A 15,733-nucleotide genomic window follows, 5' to 3' on the forward strand; every position below is an offset into this window, starting at 1 on the left:
CCACCTCTTCTTAGTATCCTCTGCTTCTGTTAGGTCTGTACCATTTCTGTCCTTTATCGAACCCATTTTTACATGAAATGTTCCCTTGGTAACTCTGATTTTCTTGAAGAGATCTTTAGTCTTTCCCATTCTATCATTTTCCTCTATTTTTTTTGCATTGATCACTGAGGAAGGCTTTCTTATCTCTCCTTGCTATTCTTTGGATCTCTGCATTCAAATGGGTATATCTTTCCTTTCTCCTTTGCTTTTTGCTTCCCTTATTTTCACAGCTATTTTTAGGGCCTCCTCAGACAATAATTTTACTTCTTTGCATTTCTTTTTCTTGGGGATGGTCTTAATCCCTGTCTTCTGTACAATGCCACAAACCTCCGTCCATAGTTCATCAGGCATTCTGTCTATCAGATCTAGTCCCTTAAATCTATTTCTCACTTCCACTGTATAGTCATAAGGGATTTGATTTAGGTCATACTTGAATGGTCTAGTGGTTTTCTCCACTGTCTTCAATTTCAGTCTGAATTTGGCAATAAGGAGTTCTTCATCAGAGCCAGTCAGTTCCCAGTCTTGTTTTTCCTGACTGTATAGAGCTTCTCCATCTTTGGCTGCAAAGAATATAATCAATCTGATATTGCTGTCGACCATCTGGTGATGTCCATGTGTAGAGTCTTCTCTGGTGTTGTTGGAAGAGGGTGTTTGCTATGACCAGTGTGTTCTCTTGGCAAAACTCTGTTAGCCTTTGCCCCACTTCATTCTGTACTCCAAGGCCAAATTTGCCTGTTACTCCAGGTGTTTCTTGACTTCCTACTTTTGCATTCCAGTCCCCTATAATGAAAGGGACATCTTTTTTGGGTGTTATTTATAGAAGGTCTTGTAGGTCTTCATAGAACTGTTCAACTTCAGCTTCTTCAGCATTACTGGTTAGGGCATAGACTTGGATTACTGTGATATTGAATGGTTTGCCTTGGAAATGAACGGAGATCATTCTGTCGTTTTTGAGATTGCATCCAAGTACTGCATTTCGGACTCTTTTGTTGACTATGATGGCTACTCCATTTCTTCTAAGGGATTCCTGCCCACAGTAGTAGATATAATGGTCATCTGATTTAAATTCACCCATTCCATTCCATCTTAGTTCGCTGATTCCTAGAATGTCGATGTTCACTCTTGTCATCTCCTGTTTGACCACTTCCAATTTGCCTTGATTCATTTATTACTGTTAGGTGGGGATTATTGGAAACATAATTTATCAGGATTCCTGCATCTGTAGGACACAAGCCTGTACTAGTAGTAAAAATAGGAAATATGTCCCTGGGTGAAGTTATATGTGTTATGCATCCAAACCCTCAATAATATAAAACAAGTTTTGAGTGATCATGCTAGACTAAACTATTTTTCTGTGTGTCTATACAAAACAGTATTAAAAAATTATCACATAGAAAGGCAGTCAAAAAACACAGGAAAAAATGCGGGGAAATTAACATAAGTATCATGCCTTTTTTCAGATGTTGTAATGGCTGTGGTATCTGTCAACTTATAAAAATTTGTAATATATTGTGGTTTCTTACCTTATTCTAAGTAAATGTTCATTTTATAACTAATTTTGGCTTCATAATTTTGTATTTTTTTTAAGGAGATCCTTTCCCAAATGTATAATATTCAGGACTTACAAAATGTGAACTTGCCCCTGGTAAGACATGAGCACTTTTGAATGATCCTGTCAGGTTATTTTCTTGAGATAAATTTCTAAGAGTAGAATTTTAAGGACAAAAAGGTCTGTTCTTTTTTTTTTTTTTTTTTTAAAGAGAGAATGGGGAGAAAGTTCACATTTATTAGTTAGGCCTGTTCTTTTTAAAGGCATTTGACATATTTCACAGGATTGTTCTTCAGAAATGCTACACCAATTCATCTCCCTCAAGAGATATTTGTCTCCCACATTATTATTAGTTCTGGATATTAGTTTTAATTTTAATATTTGTCAATAAATAGGAGAAATGTGATAAGTTTTTAATTTAATTTATATTTCTTTGGTAATTAGTTCTGTTCTAATTAATGTACTGAAGGTTTTTTCATATATTTTTCAGTTGCTTCTTTTTTGTGTGAATTTCCTGTTTAATCTTTTGATCATTTTTGTGTTTTTTTTTTAGATTGATTTAAGAGAATTCTTTTCCTATTTTAGGGTATTCACAATTAATCATAAACATTGCAAATCATTTTTCTCATTTTGCCTTTTAGTATTATTTTATATCTTGAGATATAAATGTTTTTACTTGCAAATGTATCCAAAGTCTCTCGTAGAATTTCACATTTTGTGTTATGGCTGGAAAGGACTTTCACAATTAAAGACTACATAAATATTTGCAACATTTCTCCTATAGTTTATAGTTTATCCTATAAACTATAGTAAACATCCTGTATTTTTACTTTTTATCCTATCTTTAATCTCGCTGGAATTGTTTTTAAAGTTTTTCTAATATGTAGGTTTTTTTCCCCCCAAATAGTGAACTATTTGTCTCAACATGATTTGTTAACTAAATCCGTCCTTTTCTCTTTGATCTGAAATGCCACCTTTGTCACATACCAATGTGCTGTATGCACTGTGCTGGACTTCTGTTCCATTATGTTATGTGATCATTATGTCCCTGTGTTGTGCTCAGTCATGTCTGACTCTTTGCGACCCCATGGGCTGACTGTAGCCTGCCAGGCTCCTCTGTCCATGGGGATTCTCCAGGCAAGGATACTGGAGTGGGTACCCTATCCCTTCTCCAGGGGATCTTCCTGTCCCAGGAATTGAACCTGGATCTCCTGCATTGCAGATAGATTCTTTACCAGCTGAGCTACCAGAGAAGCCCCATTATGTCCCTAATACTATTCTATTTTGATCATCATATGCTTACTTTTTATTTAACTTACTTCTTTTAATGTTAGTTATTGTACATGTTTCATTCCATTTAAATTTTAAAATTACTTAGCTTTTCAAATTCCAAACATATCATTGCAATTTTCACTAGAATAAATTTATAGCTTAATTTGGAGGGAAAATTGATTTGTTTTTAATATTGAGCTTTTTCATTTAGAAATATGGCATGTTTCTCCCTTTAAATATCTTCTTTAATATCCTTTCTAGCTTATTAAAAAATTCATAGCAAATGGTTCTTATCAAGTGACTTCTTAGAATATTAAAGTTATCCTATTTTTTTCTTTACAAGTTAATATAGTTTATATTAATTTATTTTGCAGTATTGAACCATAAGTTCAGTGACTAGAGATTCTTGGTCTTGTCCATTATTTTTTAATATTTGGGTAAATTCGGTTTTTTGATATACAAATATGTATACAGTCATCCTTCAGTATCTGTGGGGGATTGGTTCCAAGGGCCCCATGAATGATAAGTCCATGGATGTTGTAGTTCCTTAAGCAAGATGGTGTAGTACAGTGAATACATGTATTTACTATATGAATATATACTTAATCTTCTAATATTTCATATAGGATATTTCCTATCTGTTTTCATAAGGGACTTATTTTCTAAGTTTAATGTTTTGTGCTATTTTTTTAGAATATTCTGTCAGAACTATTGTATCTTCAAAAAATATTTGAGGATTTTCTACATTCCTCTGGATTCTAGAATAGTTCAAATAGCATAGGAATTGCTTTGTTCTTGAAAATTTGAAAGAATTTGCCTATAAAACTATCTACCCTGGCACATTTTCTAAGGGCAACTACATTACAATTCTCTCCATTATTTATTTCCTTAGTAATTGTTTTACTCCATTTTTCTCATTCTTCTTAATTCAATTTTCTTAATTTATATTTTCCTTAAAATTCACAACTTTCCATAACATTTTCAAATATATAAGCTTGGGGCTATATGCAGAGTCTATTATAATTCTTTTATTTCTCTCCTTCAGCTGTTATTATATTTTCTTTATCATTTTTGTTTTAATATATTTGTGGGTTTTCCACCTGTTTAAACTAGCTAGTGATTTATATGTTTTATTGATTTTCCTTTCAAGAATCTTTTCTGGAATAATTTTATCAGTTTTGTTGATTGTTTTTTGACTAATTTTCAGTTTTTATTTTTATTAATTCCTTCTTTTTGTTTCTTTGTGTCTGTATTTTTGTTCTTTGGTTTCTCATATGAAATTTAGCCCTGAAAATAAATTGTTGAATTACAACAAGAAACGGCACCTACAGGAAGCAGTGAAACCCTGTTGCTAACATACTGAACTTGGGTGGAAGTAGGGAGTGTGGATGGGATGGGGGAAGTGAGACATTTTGGTTTTGAAGATGGCATCCTAGCTTGTCAGCTAGACTGTTGTAAGTTACAGAACGAGAGACCTTAGCTGAACCACCGATGAACCATACAGAAAGCTTCCCCCTTGCCTCTTTGGGTTGATATACCACTCTGGTAATAAACAGTTAGCCCTTCACAAAATTCTCTTTGTTGTTAGGTCAAACTTTAAGCTCTCTTTGTGTTCAATGTTATCTGTTAAGAATGTCCTGAATTTACTAGGTACCAACTCTGTGTTTTAGTTGCATAGACACAACTCACAGATCTGATCAAGGCTCTTAAATTTATAATATTCGTTTTAGGGTCCTATTACATTAATTAAATATTAATGTTCTAAGCATATTTTTCATAGCCTTCTCTGTTTCTTCTCCACTGGAGAATATTGCTAGAAATTAAAAAATAGTGTGGTTTATTATTCATGTCATTGGTGTTACATTTTGATGATAAATTATTTTTGGAAAATGAAAAAAAAAAGATAAGTAGAAGAATCCCCTCTGGGTCTCATGCATTTCTCTGAATAGCAATTTTATATTTCCTCACTGTTTTTCCAGAGATTATTGCATATCTTCCATAAGCATCTATAAAATACCTAGCCATAGTCTTAAAAATTGGAGATACTTTCTGAAGAGCTTCTAATGAGATTAAAAAAAAAACTGCTTGTGATATAAAAATGCTCACACAAAATTAGTTTAAAAAAAACCTAGTTTTTAATATGTGTAGGCATTTATATAGTTTCTTATATTTTTTACTTATGACAACCGTGCACAAGGGGATGAACAATCAGTGTATTTAAAACTCGTGACTTTTCTGTATGGGAAACCTGAGGTTAATAAGTTCTTGACACATCATAAGGGTGAGGGGCTCTTGGCCGCTGTTAAATAATCCAGAGATGGTGAGGGATGGCAGTGCTGGGCCAGAGAAGCTCAATGGTATGGTGATAGAGGCTTCAAAAACTGCTGACTTGCTGTGATGTGCATATGTCTATTTATGGACAATAATTGGAGAGGACTTCAGGGGTTTGGAAATGGGTGATTAAGTCATTAATGATTCTTTTGGTAGGTAGGGCCTTTTGGAGGAGGAACCTTTTTCTTCAGGAGGACAGGGGGATTGAAATGACAAGCTTGGTTTTGGAATGCTGAGTTTAAGGCATTAAACTCAGGTTGAAATGTCTTATAGGTAACTGGTGGTGCAGAGAAAGGTCAGGACTAGAGTGCCAACTTTGAGTATCGTCCCAGAAGTTACCATTGAGACACACACAAGAGAAAGAGACTTTGGCACCTGTTTAGTTAATATGGTTGAATTCAGAGTTGAGTTCAGCCTAGGACCAGGAATGCTAAAATTAGACTGTAAGATAGAGGAAGCAAAGGTTTTCAGAACTCACATTGGTGAACTGGGATCAGAAACTCTGAAGCATAAATCTGAAAAACAGCAGAGGAGGGCTGAGAAGAAAACGGGTGGGAAAATCAGAGAGTGAAGTCAGAGGCAAAATAAATTAACAACAGACCGAAGTTCAAGAGTGAGGCAGGAAAAGCAAGTGAGCAGGAGGAAGTTTCTCAGCCTTCTTCAGTATCTGGCTGCACCAAGTTCATTGTCTTTTTTCACTGACTTTTGGTCAAAGGTTAATCCTTGTGTGGCCAACCCACCTTTTTTGCAGGATATTTACATTGTAAGAATAAGTCAGTTCTTAGAGGGAGATTGTAAAAAGGGAGAATTAGAAGGCCAAACACCAAATCCAGAATTATAGCTTAAATGGGGAATCAGAAACACAGAAATAGAAATAGGAGTTTATAGTGCAGGGAAACCAAGATTTTAATATCTTGCTGGTGATTGAGTGTTAAAGGCTTCAAAGAGGACTTAGAATAACTGATGGGTCTTGTGATCCAGTGATTGGAAAGTTATAGACAAGCTTCCTGTAGACTGAAGATTGTAAGCTGGGTGGTAGAATGTGAGGAATTGAAGACGAGCAGATGTAGGTCACATAGTGAAGATGGAAACAGCAATACCAGGTGAGAGAGAATACATTCCTCTTTGAAGGGAGAGGAGAGCAGCTGGAAACAGGAGACAGAAATGATGATGATAGAGAGGAAGATTCTTCAGAAAAGACAATGAAAAACTCCGGCAAATGCCTTGTCTCCATAGACAAGCCATGCGTTTTTCCTTGGGCCTAGAAAAAAGGAGATTGTCTTGGGTGGACTTGAGATATTGAGATAAGATTGAGAGTGGAAGAGAAAATATGTTCAAACTTTGTATTAAGCCTAAATTTATCTGGAATCAGAATACAAACAAAAAAATCTGATCAAGCTTTATACAAAAATAACCTGTAATATAACTGTGAATAATAGTTAGAACTGGACATGGGACAACAGACTGGTTCCAAATAGGAAAAGGAGTACATCAAGGCTGTATATTGTCGCCCTGCTATTTAACTTATATGCAGAGTACATCATGAGAAACGCTGGGCTGGAGGAAGCACAGGCTGGAATCAAGATTGCCAGGAGAAATGTCAATAACCTCAAATATGCAGATGACATCACCCTTATGGCAGAAAGTGAAGAAGAACTAAAGAGCCTCTTGATGAAAGTGAAAGAGGAGAGTGAAGAAGTTGGCTTAAAGCTCAACATTCAGAAAACTAAGATCATGGCATCTGGTCCCATCACTTCATGGCAAATAGATGGGGAAACAGTGGAAACAGTGTCAGACTTTATTTTTCTGGGCTCCAAAATCACTGCAGATGGTGATTGCAGCCATGAAATTAAAAGACGCTTACTCCTTAGAAGGAAAGTTATGACCAACCTAGACAGCATATTAAAAAGCAGAGACATTACTTTGTCAACAAAGGTCCATCTATTCAAGGCTATGGTTTTTCCAGTAGTCATGTCTGGATGTGAGAGTTGGACTATAAAGAAAGCTGAGAGCCGAAGAATTGACACTTTTGAACTGTAGTGTTGGAGAAGACTCTTGAGAGTCCCTTGGGCTACAAGGAGATCCAACCAGTCCATCCTAAAGGAGATCAATCCTGAGTGTTCATTGGAAGGACTGATGCTGAAGCTGAAACTCCAACGCTTTGGTCACCTCATGGGAAGAGTTGGCTCCTTGGAAAAGACCCTGATGCTGGGAGGGGTTGGGGGCAGGAGGAGAAGGGGATGACAGAGGATGAGATGGTTGGATGGCATCACCGACTCGATAGGCATGAATTTGAGTAAACTCCGGGAGTTGGTGATGAACAGGGAGGCCTGGTGTGCTGTGGTTCATCGGGTCACAAAGAGTTAGACACGACTGAGTGACTGAACTGAACTGAACTGAAAACTGCTCTAAAAATAAAGTCTATTAATTAAAACAATTTTTACAAGGATTAAGTACTGAGGCATGTTATAACATGGATGAAGCTTTTTAACAGAATACTACATGAAATCAGTCAGCGAGACACAAAAGGCCAAGTACTCATGATTCCATTTATATGAAATGTCCACTGCTTTAAGAACCATGAGTTATTTTTTTAAAAAAAAGGCGCTAGATAAATGAGATGGTAAAAGGAAGGTGTCAACTAAGAAGACGCACAACCTAAGAGCTGTAAGTTAAATTTTCTTGGGGGTAAAATGAGGCCTGCGGCCCAGGAGACAGCACCTTAGATAGCTCTGAGAGACTGCTCCGAAGAGGCGGTGGGGAAAGGTCAGTATATAAGATTTTGGTGAAGGGGGAGTTCACTGCAATCGAGCATTTACGTGAGGAGCTAACTCTGTTAGCTCCTTTCTGTTAGTCACCGTGAAGGGATTTTAGTGCTTTTCCAGATATGAAGAGATGTGAAGATTGGGATCATGAAATCAGTTCCTGAAAATATATTTCTTTTTTTTTTTTTTTTCTGAAAATATATTTCTGAAGCTCCTTTCCACTAGTGTGGAACAGAGCGCTTCACCCTCCGCCCTGAATCGCCCTCAGGGGATGTTGAAGGTCAGCAGTTGCAGCGACTCGGGGCTCGGTTTCCGCAGAGGCAGATGGCAAATGCCCTCGCTGGTGTTCAGCCGCTGGCAAATGCTCTTGGCAAATGCCGATTCACAATTGACTGGCAAGTGCCAATTTGGGGTTGACAAAGGATTGTGCTACTAATGTGAAGAAATCATGTGAATATGCTTCAAATATAAAAAAATATGTATTTCTCTTCAGAAAATAACCTAAAAGGAATTTTTCTATTCATATGTTGATTGCAATGCAATAGAATTTTTCTAGCATCAGAATGTTGAAACCATGACTAAATTACTGTGTAGTATAGCTTCCTGCCTTTATACCTTTCCTTGGTAAGTGAAAAGATCATAATGATGTTAATAGCTAAGACTCAAGAATGCCTGGGTCAAACTATAGCTCAAACTGATTTCTTACAGGAGCTTTTGAGTTATAAAAATGAACAGAGATACTGGGAAGGCTGAGATATGTAGGTCAACCTACTTACAAAAATAACCTTGATGGAGTTACATAGGTAGATATTACTGTAAAATTTCTTCACACAATGAGAGGGAGTTGGCCAAACTTACTGAGCCATATTATCTATTCATCTCAGACAAAGCAATCGTATCTTGTAGACCCATTGGACTGTATCACATAGATGACAGTTGCTAATTATCAAGAAAGAGTCATGATTTTCAAAAATGAAAGATGGTTAATATTCTTAGAACATAAAGAGTTCTTATGAAGCAATAAAAATAGATAAATGTCCAGTAAAAAAAAAAGAAGATAAATAGGCCACAATAAAAAATAGAGATAGCCAGCAAATTATGAAAATTGTTCAATATCATTAATAATCTAAAAATATAAGTTAATGCAAAAATGAGTATTGATTTAATCAACCATATAGATATAATTTTAAAAGAATGATAATACCCAGTGTTCCATGAGTAGGGCATTACTGTTAGTGGGTATATAAATTGGTAGCACTTTTTTGGAGGCTGATTTGGCAATAACTAGTAACTTTTCTTTTAAATGCACATATACCGCAACCTTAAAATTTTAATTCTAGGAATCTGTCCAACAGAAGTATTATTCAGGTGCACAAAGATATATTTGTAAGAAAGTTCATGACAGTGTATTTGTAATAGGGAAAAATTGGAAACAAGGTGAACGTCTACTAATAGGCACATCCACCCCCTAGAATATTTGGCAGAGATTAAAAAGAATTAAGTGGATATCTTTGGGACTGACATTAATGATTTCCAAGATTTATTGCCAAGTGATAAGAAGGTGTAGAACATAACTTACAGTCTGATCCCTCTTGTGTTTACCACCACTCCTAAAACTAAATATGTGCATGTGGTTCATAAAAAGGGATCCAAAAGAATACACTGTAAATGCTAACAGGGTTTTCTCCTTGGGAGAGGAGAGGGTGGCAAGATAGGAAATGAAAGGGGATCTGTGGTTATTTTATTGTATGCACTGCTATACTGTTGGATTTTTTTTTTTTTAACAAAAGCTAAAAATTTGTTTCTTGTTAGGAGTTATTTACAAGTGTACACATGTCAATGAATGAATACACTAGTATTAATATTCTAAATCATTTAGAATATTGCCTGGTACAGAGGAAGTATTAATGCCATGTAAATGTGTGTTAAATTAAATACATTCAAATATTAGAGCTCTATTTTAAGAAAATAATCATGGGATGTGCAAAGATTTAATTGCAAGGCAACCACTAACCTACTTTTTTCTCTATATATTTTCTTTTTCCAGACTGAACAATGGAATGTTTTGCATTAATAAAAATTGGTTATAATAAGTTATAGCTGGTTATAAAAAGCAAAGAAATGTAGAAAACAAAATATTACATGTAGGATTTTTATTATTATATAATAGGCCTCTTTGAGTTTATGTGAAGAGAGAGAGAGAAGAAAACTTGAATGATGGTTTCCAAAATGTTAATAGTGGTTACCTCTGAGTGATGGAAATGAGTACTTTTATTTTCTGTTGAAATATTGTGACAACGCAAATTATCTTAGAAAGGACATGGATCGCAAAATGGGATCTTTCAGGGTTTTCCCTTCGATGTCTGTGAGAGGGTGGAAATGTAGAACTGTCACAAGAGGATTATTTTTCCAAAGTCTGAAGGGTGGGGAATGGGGTCACATAGAGATAAGGGCTTCCCTGGTGGCTCAGATGGTAAAGAATCCACCTGCAATGCAGAAGACCTGGGTTCCGTCCCTCGGCTGGGAAGATCCCCTGGAGGAGGGCATGGCAATCCACTCCAGTATTCTTGTCTGGAGAATCCCCATGGACAGAGAAGCCTGGTGGGCTATAGTCAAAGGAATTGCAAAAAGTTGGACATGACTAAGCAACTAAGTCATGCACAACTCATCACAGAGAGATAAAGCTATCGGTTAATGTGACTGGTACCTGCATAATTCAAGTGCTCAGCAGACCAGAGTCTCTAAAAAGTCCAAGAGATTAGGTATTTGATACTGAACTGCAACTTGCCAGGAATTGAACTCAGCCTATCAAGGAAAAGCTTGGAATATCCATACTCTTTGGAATATTTTAGTCAATACTAGCTTCAAGGAAAGAGCTGAGAATAGTGGAAGGGTCTTCACTCCAATTCTTCTGGGGGCCCAGCTTTAATACCCAGGGCAGAGGCAGAATCTCTAACATCCCCCCTCTGCTAAGAAGGGGAAGTGGAGGAATAGTGAACTTTTCCTTCCTTATTTGCCGTCTTGTTCTCTCTTATCTTTTATGACTAAAATTCTCCTTCTACCCATTCTCTTAGTGTCTTCATTCTGAAAGTGGGCAGTTTCAGAAAGTATGTAATTGGATCATCTATTCCAGATGCCAGTGTTTCATTTAAACAAATTTGTACTTTATGCCTCTGTGTATTTTTTAGAGACTTTTCTTCACAGAGGGCACAGCTCTGAGAGGAAAAGGCACGCTTCAGCCAAAAGTATATACTTTGATGTGATCTGATAAGATACATTTATTATTCTGATTCTTGAAATAAAAACCCAACCTATTTTAGTTACTGAATTTGCATAGAAAGATTACAGTGTACTAAACTATACCTCTGGAAGCAGGAATTTCTTCCAGAGTTTCCAGAGCTTCAGACTAATTTTTTCCTATTTCAAGTATTCTATTTCTGAAAGATGTGGAAAGTGTTTCATTATGTGAAAATCCTGTGACTGGTTCCTATTTTGATGCTTTATTTTCCAAATTACTCTATTTGAAGAGTTTATTTAGCTTTTGAATTACAACTGTTAGAACACCCCCAGTTCCAAATCAGCAGGGCTTGAATCAGCAAAGTGCCTTATAGTTAATGCCTCAAGGCAGATCTCAGGATCTGCACAGAAAAGCAAGGTGTGGGTCGGACCCCCTAATTTGGCTGACAGTGACGTGGCACCTCCAGCTGTGTTGCCTCTAGGAGTGGGGTTCATAAAGGGGATGGCCCCAGGCCTCTCACTGCAAGCATCCAGTATAGACCCCCAGTGTTCTTTAATGATGTGTAATTGGACCAGACTAGACCATGGGGCTTGAATAGCCTTTCTCTGCAGTCAAAGTGCTCAGTACCTACTGTCTTTCTTTAGGACATTGATGGATGGTCCCAGTGCTCAGATTTTATGTTTATTAGTGATACTTTTCATGAGTTTCCAGGGCTAAAGTGACTTTTTCACACTGTTTAATGATTTTCAGTTTAACTCCCTTTCTGAGTGGGATGTTGTAAAGATTAATTAGCCAGTGTTCATAAAGTGCTTCCAAGCTGAAAAGTGCTGCACAAGGGTGTACAGACTCATTAGCTTCTTAGTCATTAAGGCTTTTTAGACCTTTTGGCCTTCAGAAACTAGATGTGAAAACCAAATTAGTATTTTTTTCTTGGAGGAGGGGGACTTCAGAAAAAGCAGGATAGAACAGTGTTTCTTTTTCTAAAAAAGACATGTTTTGCACTGGAACTGAAAAAGGATATACGATTTTTTTTAATCATCTCCTATTTCCGTAATGCTTCAGCTTCTTCTCACTCCCTTCTATTAAATTGTATTTGACTGTTTCTCCTGCATATGTATTAAGAAATTCTATACTTGTTGCATAGGCATGGTGGTGGTGGTAGAGATGGTGGGGGACAGGGAGGCCTGGCATTCTGCTGTCTGTGGGGTCGCAAAGAGTTGGACATGACTGAACAACAACAGCAGCAATGGAGCTGAGTCTGACCCCAGAAAGTGTTGAATTGTTGTGCCAGTGAATGGCACAGTATAGATCATTCCCTTTGTAAGTAAAGATCCCCTTTCAGTTTATAGTGTTTCATGAAGGTCTGGTATTGTCTCCATCCATAGTAATCTTTAGATATATAATATATAGGATTATATATATATGTCATTGTTGTTCAGTTGCTATATCATGTCTAACTTTTTGCAACCCCATGGACTGCAGGGCGGCAGGCTTCCCTGCCCTTCACTGTATCCCAGAGTTTGCTCAAATTCATGTCCATTGAGTTGGTGATGCTATCTAACCATGTATATATACACATATGTATGAGTTCTATATAATTCAATTAAAAGCATTTTATTGAGGGTGGAAAAGTACAAAAAGACATAGAAAGATTGAAAAAAAAAAAAGACAGAGATGAATTATTTACCAAGAATTAGATTGACAGTTGACTTTTCAACAGCATTAACTGCACGTGATAGGGGAATATCTTCTAAGTACTGAGAGAAAACAGCTGTCAACTTAGAATTGTGTACCCAAATAAATTAACTTTTAAGTTCATAAAATAAAAACATTTTAATACAAAACAAGCATTTACCACCAATGCTGAAGAATGTTCTAAAGGATTGTCTTCACACAGAAAGAAAATTATCCTAGAAGGGAAGAAGGAGATACTGGAAGAAATGAATAGGGAAATATTGGTAAGCATGTGGACAAATCAAAATAAGCACTGCCTAATAACAATAACAAAATAATGTCCAATTTGTAGTAGCAAAACCAGATAGCACTAGAAAAAAAAGGTAACAGGGAAAAAAAAGTATATCAGGAAGTAGTATTGAGAGTTAAAGTATTCCAAAGTCCTTACCTTATTTGTGAGGAGACTAAAGATGTTAAATTTAGATTTTATTAAGTATGTGCATAAAATTTGTCTTAAATAAAGGAAGTGTAATGTAGTAAAGGGGAGAATCAATGGAATGAGGAAACAAAATCAGTAGCAACTGACTCAGTAAAAAGACAGTAAGGAAATTTAATACTGACTTTAGTAATTGTGAATCTCTTGCCTTAACATTACATATACCAGGTAACTATGTGTGAACTTCATACACACACACAACACACACACACACACACACACACACACACCCCCTTACAGGGAAAATGAAAAAAAAAATAGTGATATGTGAACAGGTAGTTCTGGCTTGGGATAAGATGTTTAATAACAGCATCATACAGATTACATAGGGCATGCATTACCAGAGAAGAACCTGAAATGTAGGGAACCAAAATCTTTTATAATAGACAGTAAACCCACCTGACCTCTGCCTCAGAGAGAGGCATTATCTTCATTATACTGCATAGTAAGCATTTCTGCTCTTTGTTCTATTTTACAAGACTGTTAACTATATAAACACTCTGGAAAGATGAGCCGTTGCCTTTGTTTGCAAGATGTGCAGAAATGTGAGGAATACATGGAGAATATTTCCCAACAAATTTGATAAATTTGTGAAGCCTGTTTTCTCATCTGAAAAGTAGAATGAAGAGTATAACTGTAGTTGTGAGGATCAAATGATATAGTGCATATAAAATGCTTAACATCATATCCAAGGACTTTGTCAATATAAGCTACTATTATAAATGATTATTTCTTGAATAAGATGTAAGTGTGTTTATTGAATTCTTTGTTTTCTCTAATAAATTGTGAATCACTATGTTGTACACCTGAAACATATAATACTCTACATCAACTATATCTCAGTAAAAGCAATTGGGGTCTCAGCATTAGCTTCTACAGCCTTGTGAATTATTAAGACTTTTAGGGACACTCTGTCAGAGTTGAGGATGCCCAAGTAGCCAAAGCAAGATTTTAATAGGAAAGAAATGATAGAAATTGTGAAGTTCCCTTCGTCTTTAGACCATCTCCAGCCCTCTACAAAAGCACCTCCCACTCCAAGTAATTTCATTCTGGGTATCCCAGTGTGGCCGAAATCCTGGGCTCTGCTCTCTGGTACCAAACTGAAACACAGAGACAGAATTTTGGGTGAAGTAGAAAAGAGTAGCTTTTATTGCTTTGCCAGGCAAAAGAGGCCATAGTAGGCTAGCGCCCTCAAGACTTTACCCTCCCTTGGGAAAAATAGGAAGGGGTCTTATAGTTCAGGAGGGGGAGGGAGTGCTGCAGATAAGAAGTAGGGCAGGTGCAAGCTTGCATTCTTCTCTCCTGTTGGAAAGCCTTTACATGGTCAAAGTCGGGGTCAGGAGGTCTTGGGAGGGTTCTGGTTGTCCTTGAGGCTATCACATCTTGACTTTTTTTTTCTGGAATAAAGAATACTCACAAAAGAAGGGAGTGTTAGGGAGGGCTTCCTCAGAGAAGCAAATACCATGTGCATTGTAGAGCTCTGATTAGAAAGAAATTGTTTTCAAAATGTAATTAAGTAAGAGAAACATTTCTGAGAAAATGGCTGAGTGGCTTAAAAGAATAAGGCCTACATTCTGGAGGCAACCTTAACCGATTTCTACTAACACCACGAGTGTCTCACACCTGCTCCTGGGTGGATCCTCCCTTGCTGTTTTCATCCCTCACCGTCAGCGAGCTCTGCACTGCCTCTTCTGGGCATGGAAGGAGCTGCTTAGTTTTGGCACTGCTCCGCACCTCTTGACATGGCATCATACGGGTGTGTGTGTGTGTGTGTGTGTGTGTGTGTGTGTGATAGAGAGAGAGACTGACTGTCATATAAAACATGCCCACATGCCCTTTTGCCTCTACTTCAGAGAAGTCCCAAGGCATTGTCTCTTGTCACAATCCCTTACATTGTAAAGAGTTTAGGGAAATAATTATTTTGGCTTTTACTTGAAACATTTCCTCTCACTAGAATCAGAGATTCTGCAGATGAATTTGAGTGAGAGTGCCAGGAAGTACTGGAAATCATGAGACCTAGACCCCCTGTAATATGAAACTTTTTGTTTTTTATTGTTTGTTTCGTTTTGTTTCCTAAGACAGGCCTTTCTTATCAGGCCTGTCACATGTGGCTGTTTCTCCCCATAGGAAGAATGCTCACCTAAAGGATCCCCAGCCTCTCCTCAAACCAGCTTCTGTAGCACCAGCCCACTGATCTGCATTCATGTCTAGTTATGTCAACAGAATGGTGGGTTCAATTTGAACCCTTCTGTGTGAGGCTCCTAGGCCCTCTGGCCCCTCAGTTCCTACCAGGCCCATTCTAACAGTCATACACAAGTCTGAAGCTGGCAGGGTCCCAGGGTCAAGCTGAGATCCCTGCTACTGATACA

General features: G+C 37.0%; 1 protein-coding gene across 1 annotated transcript in view; it reads left to right on the forward strand.

Annotated features, from left to right (window-relative positions):
- PDE11A (phosphodiesterase 11A) overlaps positions 1 to 15,733 on the forward strand; it is a 402,070-nt gene that overhangs the window by 123,253 nt on the left and 263,084 nt on the right. The window lies entirely within an intron of this gene.

This window comes from Odocoileus virginianus, chromosome 13, assembly GCF_023699985.2.
Source record: "Odocoileus virginianus isolate 20LAN1187 ecotype Illinois chromosome 13, Ovbor_1.2, whole genome shotgun sequence".
Classification (NCBI taxonomy): domain Eukaryota; kingdom Metazoa; phylum Chordata; class Mammalia; order Artiodactyla; family Cervidae; genus Odocoileus; species Odocoileus virginianus.